Source organism: Copadichromis virginalis, linkage group LG17 (assembly GCF_057382275.1).
Source record: "Copadichromis virginalis isolate Kocher_CV1m ecotype Utaka linkage group LG17, C_Virginalis_male_GT1.1, whole genome shotgun sequence".
Classification (NCBI taxonomy): domain Eukaryota; kingdom Metazoa; phylum Chordata; class Actinopteri; order Cichliformes; family Cichlidae; genus Copadichromis; species Copadichromis virginalis.
Genome location: NC_140634.1, coordinates 39764972 through 39781708, shown reverse-complemented (window position 1 = coordinate 39781708; position 16737 = coordinate 39764972).

Below are 16737 nucleotides of genomic sequence, written 5' to 3'. Positions count from 1 at the left end.
TTGATCTTTGAATGGCTGCAATCCAGTCGCGTCTTTGTTACTTCGGAAACATGGCTCGAACAATTTCTCTTCAACGACGTAATCCGATAACAACCGATCTCTTTACCCGTCGGCTTCCCGTGGCTGTCATGCGACCGGCTATTGCAGTTAATGATACAACAGCTTCTTGACATTTTTGTGTTTCTTTTTATCGCTGTGTGACTGAGTTCAATTGAAAGCCTGCGTGCGCTAGTACCGCTTGCCACGAGTTCCCAGAATCCTTTGCGGTTCTACCCGTGAATGACGTCACATTTTCAATCTCTATATAATATGCATGTTAAATTTTATATTTGGGGTGAAATATCAAGTCTTTTCAAGTAAACCGGTTCAAGTCCAATTCAAGTCCCAAGTCATTGGTGTAAAAGTCCAAGTCAAGTCACAAGTCTTAGAACATTTTTTCAAGTCAAGTCTAAAGTCATAAAATTAATGACTCGAGTCTGACTCGAGTCCAAGTCATGTGACTTGAGTCCACACCTCTGGTAGACGGAGCGCCCATCAGAAGCATTTGTTTGTATTTTTCAGTTTGTATGGAGAATAAATGTTTTGCCCTTTTTACCTTCGCCTCATTTTTGCTACTGAAAGGCAAATAAGCGATTCAAGAAAAGCACGAGTCAGAAACTTTACGTCCTGCACAAGCGGCAAAAACGGACCAAAGGTTGCCGCTACACATTATATAAAATGTAATCAAATGAAAAAAAGTCTCTTTTTAAAACTTGTTTTATTAGTTTTAATCTTTCAACTTTATGCATCAAGCAAACATTTAATTATATGCAACATTCTCTGACTGGAAGAAATTAGTTTAACATTTAAACCTATTTTCTGCACATTCCAGCACATAAAATAAAATATTTTGTGTGTTTACACTCAGTCTTTCAAATAGATGCAAGTGAAACACAGCAGAAAATAAATAAAGTCAAAGACTCAGCGGTCCTGTTGCTCTATTTTCACCTGTAAAGCAGGAGTGGGGTAGGCGGAGGTTTACGCTGGTGCAGGTGTGCCGCGGTCAGTGGAAGAATCCGCGAGTTTCTCTGTGAGTTTCCCATTATGTCGTAGCTACTCGGTGCTTGTTGGAAGTTTAGGGGTTTTTTCACTGTAAAAAGAAGTTTTCTTCCCACGCACAGCGGACACTAATGTTTTTGTCACTTTTTATGGAATCAAACTCAAAGTAAGGTCAGTACTTCCACGCTTTAAACGCTGCATGCTCATACTCTCTCTGCACTCGATATATGATCCATTGTTGATCTGCACACAGCTGTTGTCACCAACGTCGCGGTTTTAGTAACGCAGCATGCTTACGGGAAAGTAACGGTAATCTAAGTACCTTTTTTGCAATAGTAATCCCTTACTTTACTCGTTACTTGAAAAAAGTAATCGGATTACAGTAACACGTTACTTGTGATGCGTTACTGCCCATCTGCTAATGAATGTCACAAAGGCACATTGCATTGTAAACACTGTCACCAGGTAGAAACCCAGCGGAGTGATACACCTGCTGTCAGGCCTGCAGGTTTATCCCTGCCTCTTCTCCTCTGTCTTCTGGTGGACAAACTTTTCTTTTCTTACTGACACACATCATTTGTGCGGCATCTTATTGGACACCTGATTGTTCTCTCATTTTAGTTTTAGTAATATTTTTAAATGGTTGCACAAAATAAAGGACAGCAGGTGTATTGGCTGCATTTTTAGATAAATAGTTGTATATATTTACAAAATGCGTGCATAAGTTTTCAAAATGTACAACTATATTTGCAGGTATAAAAAAAAATTACTCAACATGTCTGTGTTTTTTTTTTTACAGTAAGAAAACTACTACTAGGATTTTAAGTTTTTTGTGTGATTTCAGATCAGTAATATTAATACAGTATGTCAATGAAAAATCAACTGAACTCAGACACGTGAGGTTGAGCTGAAAGGAATGATGCCAAACAAGGCAGGAAAAAATAAAATGAAACAACTTGAGGGTGAAATACAAACTTAAAATCAAAAGGAGTCAAAGATGACCGGTTATATTTTGGACCTCAGAGGGTTAATCTAACAAATCGTGAAAAATTAGGTTTCAGTTTTTGTTCATGACGGTGCAGATTTCTGACATTTTGTGTAATTTAAACATTTAACAATTTGATTATTTTCTAACAAAAAGTGTGAAACTTAAGTTAGATCTGTGTTTGTAAATGAAGCGCCCCATGTTGTGTAGTTTTCTGGATTTTATACTTATTGGGCTGCATATTTATTTATTATACAGGCTGTACAGTACATAACATCAAAACTGTTTTATGTAAGTAAAGTGTTTAACTATGTGGGCTACAGAAAATAATTAAGTTACAGACTATATTTATATGAAAAACGTGTGTACTTACTGCATTTGAAACATTTTAACCATATGTAACCACCTGCATATGTTTGGAAAAATACGCTTTGATTTTGCCCCCCCATTGGATCCCTTTGCCACCCTAAGAAAATTTCCCGAGATCCGTCCCTGTAAGGGCGTAAAATGGAACAATGTGGAACATGAAATCATCTTCATGGGGCGATCGTGGCTCAAGGGTTGGCAGTTCGTCTTGTAATCGGAAGGTTACCGGTTCAAACCCGGCTCCGACAGTCTCGGTCGTTGTGTCCTTGGGCAAGACGCTTCACCTGTTGCCTACTGGTGGTGGTCAGAGGGCCCGGTGGCGCCAGTGTCCGGCAGCTTCGCCTCTGTCAGTGCGCCCCAGGGTGGCTGTGAATGTGTGGATGACTGAATGTAGTGTAAAGCGCTTTGGGGTCCATAGGGACCAAGTAAAGTGCTTTACAAATACAGGCTATTTCCCATTTATGCGGATAACATGTTACTTTTTCTCCAGCATTCACAAACCACCCTCACTGAAGAAGCTTTCTCAAGTTTCAGATTATTTGATAAACTGTTAAAATCCACAGTTTTCTGATGAATTGCTGCTTCTATAATTCTTCCTCTACCCCAGTGCTGGAAATATAAAATATTTAGGTATTCATGTTTTCTCCGAGGCTTGCAGATGATTACAGTTATATATATAACGGTGTGTGTGTGTATTATACTGTAAAATATTTTTTTAGATAAACTATGCAAATGGGAAGGATGGCGAATGTTGACGAATGAAGAATAAGGCAACTACTCAACATTAACTGTTAAAACATTATGAAAAGCATCTCTTTTCTTCCTCTACAACATTCTGCATCAGGTCTGAATTTGAAATAATGAAAATTTACTTACAGTTGGTCAAAGCAATGATCCCAGCCCAGAACAGCAGGGTCCTGGGGCTGCAGAGGTCTGTCATGTTCAGCAGTTGATGTACAAATGTGTGGAAACCACTGAAAATTATTCACACACCACAAAGATGCTTTATTTCCTCTTAGTATGGAGGGTGAAAAAACAAAACCACTATTTTGCCATATTAGGCTTTGAAACAAATGCCAGTAAGTAGTAGCAGTTAACAAAGGGTTTGTGTCTATGTGAAGGTTCTCAGTCATCCAGGTCATCGTAGTCAAAGGAGCTTGCAAAGAAAAGCGTCTGGACTTCTTTAAGTTACTTGAAGACGTTTCACCTCTCATCCGAGAAGCTTCTTCAGTTCTAAGGTCAAATGGTGGAGAGGCCCAGATTTAAACCCAGTGGGAGTATCCCCCCACAGAGGGGCAAAAGGACCCCCTGATGATCCTCTAATCACATGAGCCAAGGTGGGAAACTGGGCGTGGGTCCCAATCAGCCAGAGTTTCAGGTGAGCTCATTGTGAAACCTGGCCCCACCTTATCATGTGATTTCCTGAGGTCAGATGGCCCAGGATGTGAGTGGCGTTAAGGCGTCTGGGGAGGATCTCAAAACTGGATTGTAGATGGCAGGTTTTGTGTCCTTTCATGATATTTTGCACCGAACTTTAGCTTTACAAAAACTCCCAAAGCACGGCCTGGTCACCATTTACAAATTACACGTTCTCTTTTTTCCTCACAGGTAAAATATTGTGTCACTTGTTCCAGAGGCCACTTTCTTCTTTTCTGCCACTATGTTAATGTTTGCTGTGCTTGAGCTTATTAGCTTAGCAGAGTGTTTATGGTCTCTTTCCTCCTTGCATCCCATTTCTACCTCCCTCCCACCCCTCATAGGTTATATAGGTTCCCTCTATTCCACCCATCAAACTGGGATGTACAGGACTGGCCAGGGAGCAGTGGGGATGGGCATGGGCCTTCTCCGTGTAATAAACTCCAGAGATTTCTCCCATGGAGCCCTGAACACAGTAAAAACACACAAAAGTAAATATATGGAATTAATATAAATAAATAAATAATTTTTTATTTCTATAGCACCTTTCAAGACAGAATCACAAAGTGCTGTACATAAGATTACAAGTCATAAAAAGATTTAAAAAGAAAATAAAACAGGCAAAACTTTAACCAAAAGCAGTTTTAAAAAGATGAGTTTTGAGTTGTTTTTTAAAAACAGCTGCTGAGTCCACAGTTCTTAATGTTTGGGGGAGAGAGTTCCACAGTCTCGGGGCCACAGTGGCAAAAACTCTATCACCCTTAGTCCTCCTCTTAGTATTTTTTATAGCAAGTAAGCCCTGATCAGATGACCTCAAAGACCTGCTGGGGACATCAGGCTGTAGCAGATCAAAGATGTAGGCTGGTGCCAGACCGTGCACAGCTCTGTAGGTCAAGACCAGGATCTTAAAATTGACTCTAAATTTAACAGGAAGCCAGTGTAACTGAGATAACAACGGTGTGACATGTGAGTACTTGGAGGATTTTGTCAAAAGCCTCGCTGCAGCGCTTTGCACAACCTGAAAGTTATTTGGTTATTTCTTTTTCACCTGTGATTCCAGCCTCAAGGAGACTTTTGCTTCAAAATATATGGGTTGATAGAACGTGGCTCTGCAGTTCAGGTGTAGTGACTGGAAAAGTATTCAGTTTGTATCCTAGCTGTTTGCCATACATCCCAAATCCATGCATCCTTAAGTCCATCTTGTGGTGAAAAGTTCTTACTACACTTCAACTAGTGACTCATTTAGAAACATATGAGTGGGCCTAAAAGACCAAAAGGCCTTAGAGAAACCAACGAGTCATCAAAGAGTCCTGCAAGAAAACACAATGATAACACCTGCAGGAAATGTATTTAATCTACCATTAGATTATTAGAACATTAATTAGTAAAACACAAACTCAAACCTTTACATTCATCTGACGACTTGTTTTTCAGAATTTCTATAATGAAATATTACTGCAGAGATGACAGAGGAAGTACTGCTGTCAAACCTGCTCTAAAAGGCTTCGGTTCCTGTGAGCGTGCAGATCATGACCTTGTTTATTATAAGATTCAGAAAAACAGGAAGGATTACACACATTAACTAGAACATATAACACATCACGTTTTCATAGTATTTTATATTCAGGTTTGTATGCATCATGTTTATTATAGAAAGTAGTTATAAAAATATAATAATCTTACATTGTTTGCAAGTGAGCCCTGTTTGCAGAAATATGTTGCTGTTTGGTGGGCACTGATTTGGGCTGAACGCAGCCCAAATAGTTTTTTTAAAGTCTGGATTATCAATATTTTTTGTGCATGTTTGGCGACTTTTAAGAAGAGAAAAATCACAAGATGGTCTCACAGGCAGCAACAGCAGCACAGTCATGTTCCTCATTTTAAAAATACGTTTGAACTTCAGTAACTTTACACAGGTTTCATTCATATTTAGAACGACTTTTGCACGTCTGTAAACATGCATCCATCAAGCCAGCACAGAGGAGGCCCAGGCAGCCTGGAGTTAGCTGAGCCAAAATAATAAGCCAAGTGACCCACTAAACTCAACGGGGGGTCCTGAAAGGCATGCATTGCATCTCTATCGCCCATCCAGCTGCTCTACAGGAGGGTTATAAAAAACCACTGAGCAAAACTCAGAAGCTTAACTTAAACTCAAAAATTCTAAACATGGTCAAAAGAAACCAGAGGGACAATTTATAGGTGGTAAGGGGTGTGTAAGATGTAGAAAATGCACACAAACTCGCTCGCGCACACACACACACACACACACACACACACACACACACACACACACACACGGCTATCGATTTTTAAAGACTTACTTCCTCTATGGTTACTTATTGGTGTCAAATAGGAAGTAGAAATCACGCTCTGCATGTTTGTGTGGAGGAGGGGACCTAATGAGGAAATACAGAACTGCTAATGTAGCCTGATATGTACATGAGGGACAGACACACACTAGAGCGCACTGGAGCTGGGCAACACATGGAGATGATGAAATGCCACAAGGGGAGACGTGAAGATCATGAAGCAAAGCTAAAAGCAAACAACAAACAAACAAATTAAGCAGAAGTGCAAAAACTAAACATGAATACTACAAACACACGAATAAACTAAACAGAGAGAATTTGATGGAGGAGGAAGAAACAATGATCAATAAAACGAAACCAACTGTGAACTAAGAATGAGACCTAAGACACTAAATACTCAAAGCAAATGTAAACATGAGAGAAATCAAGAATATGTAAAATATTTTTTAAGTAGATATTTAAGTAGATAGATATCCTTATTTTTAATCCCCACTCGCCCCTGCAGGCGGTCTTCAATCTTCCAGCTCGGGTCCTCTACCAGAGGCCTGGGAGCTTGAGGGTCCTGCGCAGTATCTTAGCTGTTCCCAGGACTGCGCTCTTCTGGACAGAGATCTCCGATGTTATTCCCGGGATCTGCTGGAGCCACTCGCCTAGCTTGGGAGTCACCGCACCTAGTGCTCCGATTACCACGGGGACCACCGTTACCTTCACCCTCCACATCCTCTCGAGCTCTTCTCTGAGCCCTTGGTATTTCTCCAGCTTCTCGTGTTCCTTCTTCCTGATGTTGCTGTCATTGGGAACCGCTACATCGATCACTACGGCCGTCTTCTTCTGTTTGTCTACCACCACTATGTCCAGTTGGTTAGCCACCACCATTTTGTCCGTCTGTATCTGGAAGTCCCACAGGATCTTAGCTCGGTCATTCTCCACCACCCTTGGGGGCATCTCCCATTTTGACCTCGGGACTTCCAGGTTATACTCGGCACAGATGTTCCTGTACACTATGCCGGCCACTTGGTTATGGCGTTCCATGTATGCCTTGCCTGCTAGCATCTTGCACCAGCCTCGCCTTGTGCTTGCCTTAGACCTCCATGCTAGATTCCTTAAACATGAATCTCACGTCTGTCTCATTGCTGTGTTTTGTGTCCACGCTGTCACGTTTCCCACGCCATTTATGTTTCGGTGCAAAAATGAAGAAAGCTTGTGTGAAGCTAACAGCCATCTCCACACTTGGTTCAGCACCTGAGCCCAGTTTTGGTACAGGCCTTTGGCCTCTTGGGACTCTACAGTTAGCTTCTTTAGCCAGTAGGTCTGAATCATGTCAGGGCCTGCAGTGATCAGCTCACAGGCTTTATGTTTTCCTACGTCTACAATATTTAATTGTATGCCATTCTTCCAAATAGTGGCCACATGCACATGTGCTCAGCCCCGATAAAATAACTACTCTAGCCAAAATATTAGCTGTCCTCCAATAATCAAATCTGTCAGCTCAACTTAGACAGCCCTGAAGAGTCTGTTTGAAAAAGGAAAGTTTTGCTGCTTAATAATAAAGACTAATATCTTATCTTATCATAAGACCTTTAAGCACTTTACTTAAAAACAGGTGGTTGCTTAAATCTTTTTTTTTTTTTTTTTTTCTAAATGACATCAGAAACAGCAGTATGCGACATTACGTGATGGCAGAGCTTCAGTTCATCCTTTGTCATTTTTTTTTAATTTTTTTTTTATAATAAATAGGACACAGCTAAATAGGTTGCTTAAATCTGTTTCTGAACAAAAGATCAAAGTTGAGTTGCTCTCTGTAAAGTCATCTGTCACATTATAACTGTTCAGACCTATAACTCATGCAGCATTTTATAATACTGCACTTCCCCTCTCATTACTGTGGTAGTGAACTGCTTTTATTAACAACAAAGCAAAATTAAAGCCAACACGCACGTGCACACAACTTGAGCTTACAGACATTTCTGTATCTCGCCTCATAACAGTAACGACTGGGACAGTAAAATGATTGGTGGTCTCAGATTTAGGGCACGCAGTCTGCTTCTCAGGAGTGTTTTTGACAAAGCTAAGATGTGTTTAGGTCCTACACGCAAGGGACAAGAGCTCCACATGACTGTGTGCTGTTAAAAGGAAAAAGGGAGGGGTTGATGTACCTGGCCATGCTGTGTTTCCATGTTCCCACGGTCCTTTCTGTGCAGCAGCCAGCTCTTCCACCCCCTGTGCTTGGTTCCCTGCCTCCTGTGTACACCGACTGTACCGCCTCTGAAGTTATGGAAACAAAGCTTCTGCCTAAAACTGCAGTTTAAAGGTTGCTAAGAAGGCAGTTAGGATGGATGAGAGAGCACACAGGGAGTCTGAGGCTCTGTCAGCACATCCTAGTTAAGGTTTGAATGTCAACTTTGAGAAGTAGTTAGAAAATGAGACTTAAGACAAGGCATTGTCTGGTAAAAAAAAATGTATCACAAGCTGCACCTGAAAGACAGGCAAGGAGCCAGACACACGTTTTCATGGTTCAAAAGAAAGAAAGAAAAAGGGGATAAAATAAAAACTTGGATCACCGTGAAATGCCGTCTGTTCTGGATATAATCAATAGCTAAAGAAGAATCCAGTTCAGGGTTGTCTCTCATATTTCAATCCCTGCTCTTCTGTGATCAATAAAAGTGAGCTGAAATCAAAGCGAGCCCTCTTTACTATTGTCTATTCAACGTTAGCAGACAAAGACTGAGGAGCCTTTGATCGGCCTGTCTGCAGGGCCCACAGCTAAACACAGACCCCATCCTCCCACTCCCACCCACCACCTCCAGGTGAGCAGTGTGTGTGTGTGTGCAAGCTTTCCAAAATGCTTTCTCTTTTGTTTTTTGTGCGCATACATGAGCACACGAACAAAAATAAAATAGTACCTTTTATAGGATTGGCAGAGAGGAGCTCCACAGCGAGGTCATGCTGTCAGCTGGCAGGTCATCACACGGGTTTCTGGCCACTGCATTAAACGTGTTTAACTGTTGGGGTTTGCTTTGCTGTGCGTCTCCATAATTTCTCCTGTTTTGTCCTCTCTCTGTTGCTCGTGTGTCTTCTTCGTTTTAATTCAGTGTTTCCTCTTTGGTTGTTTCCCATCATCATGATTGCTCTCTCTGATCCCGTCTCTTCCTCCTCAGCTTGTCTTAATTATTTCCCGTATTTTTCCATGTTAAGGCCCTTTAAGTAATGTCTTATGTATTTCATGAATTTCTTCTGTATCAAACATATTTTTGCTGTCCTAACACGTCGTCTTCCCTGTTTTTGGTTCTTCCTCTTTGTCACTTTCTTTTTTGTCCTAATGTTAGTTTTTCATCGTTTCCTCTCTGACCTTCTTCTATATTTTCTTTTCTGTCTTGTTTGTATTTTTTCTTTCTTATCCTGTCCTGTCGTTTCATTACCTACATTCAGGTTTTTGCTGTCCTGTGTTCTTCTTTTGCATTTTCTTTTTGTCATTGTGTTCCTGTTGTGTTTTGATGCCCCCTACTGATTTTATTTTTTATTAGTTATTTAGTTATTAGTGTTTTGTTTAATGATTTTGGATATTATTTTAATATTATTCCATATTTATATGTATATAGTTTTGGAGCACCGTGTGTGGTCTGATTGTTGTTTTATGTCTGATGTTTTGAATCAGCAAAGCGTCCTGACGTTTGTTGGGTTGTTGTTCCTAATCACTTTGTTCAGTTTCATTTTGAATCGTAATGTTTCCACTTGCTGCTTTAGTGACTTTGTTACTCTTAAGTTTAACATGATTTATTCAGGTTCTGCCCAAACTTCAAAATAGATCATATGAACGGACGCACGGGGCGGCTGTTTCTTCTTTCATACCTTTTTTGTATTCCTAGTTACATTTATCTTACTTAGTTAGGTTGATAACTAAGTAACAATAATCTCATCATAAGGTTGTTGTACATATTAAATCAGATAAAATTAGTTTTAATCATTGCATCTGTTTGCAGCATTATAGCAAATACACACATTCATCATAAACTGAGCAAGGCAACAGCTAATGTAACTTAATGTCCTTACCTATCACACCATGAGCTCGTGTGACTGATGACTCAGCTGATACGACGTTATCACTCATCCTTTCAGATCTTCAGAGCTAGCTCCAGTCAGTTACCTGAGCATTAATGCAACAACAGCAGGTTGCATTAATGTCTAAGTCTGGTCCAAAGTGCTGGATTTACAGGTTTCTGCAAAAACCAAAAGAAAACCCAAAAGGACATTTTGAGTTTTTGAGTTTTGCTACAGGAGGCAAACAAATTTGTTAAAAACCAATTACTTTATTCAAGTTACCCTTATTATAATATGAGATTTCATTCAGTGACTAACGACCTTTTCACTGCATCTCAATGAACTTACTGAACCTGAACATTAGAGCTTGATAATAAGGTGTGAACTGTTATCATTGTCTAACCTGGAACCAAATGCAGAATCAGAGGCAGAGATGAAGCCATTGGTCATTGGCACGTTCAGTGGTCCAGGAATCTTTCTGTAACCTTCCCAAGACCTGTGCCTCAACACAATCCAGTCTCAGAGGTCTACAAACAATTCCTTGGACATGGTTTGGTTTGTGCTCTGACATGCTCTGTCAGCTGTGGATATAGACGGGTGTCAGACAGGTGTGTGCGTTTCCAAATCATGCCCAATCAACTGAACTTACCACAGGTAGACTCCAATCAAGTTGTAGAAACATCTGACAGATGATCAGTGGAAACAGGCTGGGCGTAAGCTATGAATACTTATTGTCATTATCCTAATGAGTGTCTGGTGTTTTTCCTTCTACTTTACCTTCTTCTCTTTGTGCCTCCATTTTTCTTGCTAAGACTCGGCTTCAACTCACCTGCAGTGCAATCAACCGGATGCTGCTCGCTCCTGTTAGAACTCACAGAGTCAGCCTGCAAACTCATTCCTTGGAAGCGTAACTACTCACCAGTCCCACCTGCTCGCTGTCACCTCTGGATCACTGGAACGATAAAGTCAGAACCTCACAAGCCCTGCTCTTTAGCCAGACGTTTGCTCGGCTACCCTCCTCGAAAACCTCTTGCCTTCAACCTGCGAGTAATCCCTTAACTATTAAACTCATTCTCACCTTCGGTCAACCTCGGCTCCTCTCTGGATTTATCCACCCTCTCCGTCTGTTTCAGTGTCTCCACGTCAGAGGACCTCCCAGCGTTCCCCATGTCTCCCATCTCATATCACTGTGTTCAGTAAAGCTTTGTTAAAATCTTCCTGTCGTTAAGTCTGCTTTGGGTCCAATCCCATGTACTGGCCTCCTGGCCACTTTGCACATGGTAAATTTATTACTAAATTTGTTATTATGGGATATTGTATGCAGCATTTTAGAGCAAGGCTGTGTGATGAAATGCTGTGAAGACTTCCTGGATGCACAGTAACCAGATATAAGTGGAACCTTTTTTGGTGAAGCAGCTCCGATCCAGAGGGAAAAGGTTTTTGAAGGTCAGTGGATTTATAATTGGCAGAGGGTGACACAGTAATGAAAAAACGCAGCATGTATTTTATTTAGTGTGAGTGTAGCTGTTTGAGTTTCAGGGCTAATGAATTTTCTCAGTCAGCAGCAGCGACTGTTCCAGCCTTACTGTGCAGCAGTGATGTGATTGTTTACATGTCTGATGTTCAGTTAGACTTGTTTTTAATGTCGACGTATCCAATACTCGTACCTCTCTCACTGTTTTTCTATTATTTAATGTTCCTATATTTTTAACGCTCACACTGGGTGACGGTGGTGACAGCCCTGCCTGTGGCTGTTTGCCTGTTCCAGTCCATCTTTGCATTTAACTCCTAATTAATACTCTTGTTTCTGATGTGTCACCAGAGGAAGAAGCGCTCCCGCTTCTCACCAGCATTCCTGCTCATTTGCCGCTTGTTTTCTAACTTGCTAATCTGCCACATTTCCATGTGAGCGTGTGTTCCTCTTCCATGCTTGTTTAATGGGCTGTCACCGAGAGAGAGCCAAATTAAAACGGTATTTTCTTTCACATCCACCTTTTGGAAAAGGTTAAAATGAGTGATGTCTTGTCAAAAAAATTCATTAACGAAAATAATTAAAAAGTCGCATCTTCAAAGCCAGGGGTCACTTTTTAATGTTTTAAAATCGAATAAATGCGGAAATATTTTTCAGATGCGTCAGAATTAATAGACGTCTGAACTTTGTAACATTGCAATGTCGTGTTGGGGTGTAAATCGGTGCAGAATAAGAATCATATGCATTTATGCAAGTGAACAAACATGAGCCTGGGAGGCTGTTTTGTGAATTTGTCTAAAGGCCAATATTAGCATATAGCGACAGGCAGGCAGAGTCCTGACTTCAAGTCGAAATCCCCGGTCCACATCAACTCTCTGGTGCCAATCACCCCACACCTGTGAAACATGAAGCGCACCCTTTAAACCCGGGTGAAAGGTGCCAACCTTCCAGCTCCAACTTTTTCCTGTGCCACGATACTCCAGTTTTGCGATTTCAAAACAAGAAAAAGAAAGGTGGAAGTAAGCAGATAAAGTTGGAGTTTAGTTTTCCTCTCTCCATATATGCCTAACCTTTAAGCTGAGCGCCCCCCGTGACGCCCGGATTCCTGATTAGCTTACAGTATACTCCCAAATCAGCATAATAAAGCGTGTGATGAGGCTGATGAGATCTAACAGCCTGCTCTTGTTTACCCCGCCGCAGCACCAGCTCCTTCTCTGCATGTATGTGTGTCTGACCCCGAGGCACCGAGTCACTTGATGCGTCTTGCATCTCTCTCTAACTCACATTTACACTTGCGCACGCACACACACACCCACACAACCCCCCCACTGGTAGAAATCCTAGCTGCGCTGCCGTATCTCAGCGGAGGCCAGGAATTCACATCCCCTTTAGGCTAGTCCTGGGGTGCATTCACTCCACACACAGAAACAAACACGAGCCCATAAATACATGCATGTGCACATGTACACACAGACACGCACTGTATCTTAATGAGAGAAGGAGATGGTACTGTGAAGGCGACAGCCGAATGAAACCTACTCACCAAGGACTGACCTGTGGTTCAGGGGCGGCGGCGGCTCGGTGGGGAGCTCCTCTCCCAGCACTGATCAGAGGGCTGCACCGCCGAGGCTGCTCGCGCTGACGGCGCTGCAAATACCAACTGATTAAACGCCACTGTCGCCTCAGCTCAGCTGCTATATGGAAAGAAAGCTTCCTCTCTTTTATATTTTTTTCACTCACTGTTTGTTTGTCAGTCTCCTTTGTTTTCTTTGTCCTCTGCCGAGACAGCGGTGCCGGTGGATTGGAGCTGTGAGCGTGAGGGATTTGTGCGTAATTAGCTGAAACGCTCACCCGAGCGAGCACAGAAAGTTAAATTTTAAACTTTTTGAACTATACTTCTTTTCAGCGGTATTTCACTGACACTCTGCTTCCCTTCCGAGATCAAAACCTTGCTGCGTGGTAGAAATATATTTTATATGAGTCTTTGGCGTATGTGGACAGCAAAACAGTGCTGCCAACTTGCAAGTCCTATTAACAAGTTGTGCAAAGTTAAAACTGTGCAAAAAAGTAGTGCCTGTGAGAAAACGCAATTATAGTGATGAGTGACTGAATCCACTGACCGCTGTTTTTAAAGGTCTGATCCCAAAAAGTTGTGCTTTTAAAGCTGTTTTGATTCTACCGAATGAGCTGCATTCATGTTTAAACTGTCTGATTGTTTCTCTCGGGTGCCAAAAGTTCATTTTTTTAAATAAACCAGGTTCTGACTGCGATGCAGAGGTCAAGGACACTCGGTCTGGCCTGAATACCACGCCCCTCCATCCACAGCCAATTCACAGCTTTCTGGACCACAGAATTGTGACTCTGTGTGACCTTATAAGGTGTGGATTTGACATTGTTGAACGTGGAGACATTCTGGCACAAATAAAGGGTTAGAAGACTCTGCCCATTATCTGTGCCCTCTGGCCTTATTGGGCAAGTCATCCAAGGATGGGCAGCGACTCTGCCAGCCTGGGGCCAGACTTTGCTGACTGCCAGCCTACTCGTGCCACATGGACTGCTTCAGCAAGCTGGTTCTTTTTTGAATTTGCTTTTTTGCTTTTTACAAACCGATTTAGATTTGCTGGAAAATAAATCACATTTTATTTCGATCAATTTATTTACAGAAAAGCTGTAAAATTCTGGAGCAGGGTGATAACAGTGAGACCAGCGTTCACTCAGTTGACCTCCACATGACAGCACTGAACCTCGAGCCCTCGCATGCCACAGTTTGGCCAGGGGCCTCTCTGGCCAGAGTCAACAGATCATGGAAAGGCTGGAATAAAGACAGGATGAGGGCAAACAAAGGAGGAAGCTCAGTGCTGTGCCCTTGAACAAATGAGAGATGGTCTAACAGACAATAGCCACCTTGCACTTTCAAGCCAAGTCAACTTTTCATTTATCTCCCACAGTTTTGTCTACTTTCTTTTTTTTACATTTTGAAAGTTATCCTGTCTCATTTCATAGTCACTGTCCACCTTTTGCCCCCACAGTGACAGCCAAAAAAGACGGGAATAACTCTATTAAAGAGAGAAACAGAGGCTGAGCGATGTCTCATCTCGGCCCACCGGCAGCAGAAGGAAAGAAAAACTAAGGAAGGAAAAGGCAAGGTAAGGAGAAGGGGCAACCGGGCAGGGGCAGCTCGCTGCAGCTCAGAGAAGGAAGGGCTGGCAGCACAAAGGATGGTTCTCCTTCTGTTTTTTTAGCTCCATTAATATCTGAGCTCCAGCCTGCATATATCCTCATTCATTATTCATGAACCAACCAGGAAAGAACACAAGCGGGGAGGAGGATGAGAACGCAAAGGCCAGAGATAGTTCCAATCAGCCCTGGTTTAAATGACACTGAGTGACAGAGCCTGGGGTTTTATGGCTGACTGTTCATATGAGACACTGCGCTCATGGTAGAAGGTCTGCGTTAATGACCAGCAGCACGTATTAGAGGAAGCACCACTCATAAATGCTAGCTACCACACTGAGCAGCAAATGAGCCCAAATTAACTTATTGTGGATCTACACAGAAGCGCTGTGTGAACACTGTGCATACTGAACTAACCTACACCTGAGCTACAGAGCAGCTCGATGCTTTATGTAGGTTTGCATAGACCCGGAGAGCCCTGAATGTACGGTGCTTGGCAAACTGTTCGGCTAACCTGAATATATATGTGTCTGAGGTACAAAGACTGTCACAGAAGCTTTAAAGGATTTCAACACGATATAAGATAAAACGCAAAAATATTTAATGCACCTGTAAACATCATATAGCTCACAAGGTCAGAACAATAAAGGCATACATTGGATTAATGGGTTCAGTGTTGGGGGTTAGAGTGCTGCTGGGAAACAAAGTGACATTTGTGGGATTTAATAGTAAAAACATAATAAAAATAGATATACTAATACAAGATCTAGATTGAGGCTCCTTACCTGGGCTTCGATGCTGAGCCAGAAATCTGCTGGAGCCACTCTTCCAGTTTCAGTATTACAGCTCCTCATGTTCCTGTTACAACTGTGGCCTTCTGCTCCTCATAAAGCATCACTATGTATCATTGGTCCCATGAGGCCTTAGCCCTGTTGTTCTCAGCGACCTCTGGTGGTGTCCAAAGGTGGGAAGTAATGAAGTACAATTACTTTGCTACTGTAGTTTTCAGGTGTCTGTACTTTTTACAAACTTTTTACATTTACATCTTCAAAACGGGCTCTTTACCTTTGGTTTAAGACATTTTAAGGGGAGTCACTGCAGGCCTTCAAACATCGAACCTGTTTCTGCCTAACACATGAAAAGTGTATCAGTCACCAGGGTTAGTGCATCGAACAACATAAAGAGGCCAAAGAGAGCCATTGCAGGGGGGGTGTGGTATGAAAAGAAAAAAAAAGAATGCTTGCATCATGGACAGGTTTTTGACGGGGTGCCCACACAAACGCAAAGCAGGAGATGAAGCGTCGCTGATGTTTCCAAACCAACTTCCTTCCAAGCCAAAGACTAGAAAATATGGTGAAGCAAATCTTCCCTTTGGCTTCACCTGCACAAGTGCCGAGGTAGGTCTCTGCGACAGAATTAGTTTCCCCTGTGTCAGGAGCAGCGCTGGGCTCTCCAAATCACGGACAAACAGGATCCCACAGCTGTTTATGTTTTTGAACCCATTTTGCACACAGAGGCATTTTTGAAAAATGTATTGACAGCAATGTTGAACATTATTACACAGGAAAAAACAACTACATGTAAAATAATCACAGCGTGACGCCTCTGCCTTTGTAAATGGAGGGACAGTAACTGCGTGTAAAACCTGCAGAAAGTCAGATTAACAGTATTTCGTCTCTATCTGCCGTTCTGCAATTCATCCCATATAAACAATAACGTGGTGCACAGCGTGACGTGAATAAAGGCACATACCTTTGACGTTGCGTGACGAACTCTGTATTCCTCGTCTTCACTTTAACGCAAAAAATGAGATTTTAAAAAATCTCAGTTTTCGGTGATTCGAAACGCCGTTTACGTGTGGACGAAACAGCTGCGTTTTCAAAAATACCCGTGTAGGTGCGGACGCAGCGTAAAAGAGTTAGTAGTTTATTTTATTACCT